The sequence below is a fragment of the Halichoerus grypus genome, chromosome 1 (assembly GCF_964656455.1).
Source record: "Halichoerus grypus chromosome 1, mHalGry1.hap1.1, whole genome shotgun sequence".
NCBI lineage: Eukaryota > Metazoa > Chordata > Mammalia > Carnivora > Phocidae > Halichoerus > Halichoerus grypus.
Genome location: NC_135712.1, coordinates 158,624,001 through 158,626,399, shown reverse-complemented (window position 1 = coordinate 158,626,399; position 2,399 = coordinate 158,624,001).

Below are 2,399 nucleotides of genomic sequence, written 5' to 3'. Positions count from 1 at the left end.
GATATGAGTGGAAAAATAAATATTTACATGAAAGAATGAAAATTCTTAGAGATGAATGAGTGGATGGGTGGATGGATGGAGAGAGAATATATATGTGGCTGAGTTATACATATGGAGGTGGGTGGGTGGTGGTGTATTGATGGGTGGGTATGCAATGGCTGCGTGGAGGAGTAGAGAGGTGGATGAATGGGTGGGTGGATGGGTGGTATGGATAGGTGATGATGTATGGTGGGTACATTGTAGGGTGGGTATAGATGGGCAAAAGGAGGAATGGGCAGACGGGTGTGTGCCCGCTGTCCGAGTCTACCACGGGGTGGCGCCCTGCACCAGTTTGAATCCCGGCTCCTAGTGAATGCCCTTTCTGCCCAAAGGGGACTTACAAAAGAGGAACCTTTTGTCCTAGGTAGTGGTGAAAGGTTCCCGGGTGACGCAGGCTTGTAAACAAGTTGAAAAGATGCTGCCCTGCAAGCTCACGTCAAGCGGGACCGGGCAAACAGTGCCACCGCGACCTTGGCTCGGGTGCCCGAGGCCATGTCCGGCTGTTCCCAGTGCGAGTGTGAGCTGAGCTTGGGGACAGGAGTCCTGCTTCCCGTTCCTGTGTGGTCGCAGACGAGAACGCATCCAATCCTTCCCGGGGCCACAGCGTCCTGGTTGGGGACCCCGAAGACGCCTGCCTTGAATTGCTGCACAAAGTCGCAGGGAGATGTTGGGGCAGGCGGGATGTCTCAAAGCCTATGCAGTTCCTTTTGCCCACATGCGAACACACATTATCCTAAGCCGCCTGACTTCAAACCTAATGGGAAATCTACATCCTAGCAAACTCCAACCCAGCGCCGTTCATCCTAGCCTTGGCTCCATCAGAATCTTAATTTATTCCAGATCCTGATTCAGGTTCACATTTTGATCCTCCCCACTAACCCAAGGAGTCTTTACCCCACCTTTGCTGGGCCTTTTAGGGCAAACCCCATTCCAAACCCCAAACCCCCACCTTCTGACTAATCAGAGCACCCTTTAAACCAATAGTAATAAAACTTAATATGAACCACCTCCAAAACCCACCATGGATTCATAGATGCTTCAAAACACTGAAGAAATAGACAAATGCACAATACATTGTCGGTGCCAATTCACTTCCACCCACGTGGTGGTGTAGGAAAATGCTAGCTACCTCAACATTTACCAATGCCAAGTATTATCACTCTTTCTCTTTTTTGTCAATTTGATGGGGAGAAAAATCCCAAGTATTTTAATTTGCATTTTTGAAGGACTTAACTGCAACTTCCCCCAACAAATATTTATTAAATATTAATCGACATTTATTTAAGCCATTTGATAAAAACCAGCACTTCCTTGCCCCATGACACCCCTCCCCTCTTCTCAACTCTTCTGGCTGTTTCTGCTGGTATATGTCTTCATTTTTGTAAATAATATGTTTAAACTTCAGTCTCTCAATTGAATTGTAGATAAGTATCAGTTGACTTCCTGTCATGGGAGGTGAAGATTGAACATCCCATGCAACCCTGGGTTCTGTTCCTCAGCTTCCCAGTGTGGTTGACTGAGGGTTTGAGAACCCATGTTTCTTTGCCCTACTGTGACTACATTAGTGCTGCTCCCTTCTGACACTTCCCTGTACAATGTTTGCTATTCTCCCTGAAATTAAACACGTTGTTTTCCACCTTCTTAGTTTTATCCATTTTTTAAATTATGAAATACAGGAATCATTTAGAAGAATGCACCATTTTATTTTATTTATTTATTTTTTAAAGATTTATTTATTTTGAGAGAGAGCGGGGGGAGGGGCAGAGGGAGAGAATCTCAAGCAGATTCCCCACTGAGCGTGGAGCCAGATGTGGGCCAATTGCAGGACCCTGAGATCATGACCTGAGCTGAAACCAAGAATCGGATGCCCAACTGACTGAGCCACCAGGCGCCCCAAGAATAATTTTGTTTAAAAAAAAAGAAGAACAAATATCCAGGCTAAGAACCAGAACTTTTCCAGTCTCTTAGAAATCCCTGGGGGTCCTCACCCTGACTTCTGTGATGTGCTTCGCCTGGTTTGTTTAGTTTTATCATCCACGTGCATGTCCTTAGACACCAGCTTGTTTAATCTTGCCTGGTGGTGAACATAGAAATGGGAGCATTTACCCTTCTTTGAGGACTTGCTTTTTTGCTCAGCACTGGGAGATTCGTCCATCTTGGCTCACATGCATGTGGCCCATTCATTTTCATGGGTACACAGTAAGCATTCCATTGTAAGAATATAATGCAGTTGATCTATTTTACTGTTGTGGACATTGGGCTGTGTCCGGTTTTTTTATTTTACAAACAATGCTTCTAAAACCAATTTGGTCTATGTCTCTTGATGCACAGATAGGAGTTTTTCTTGGGTGCACACTGAG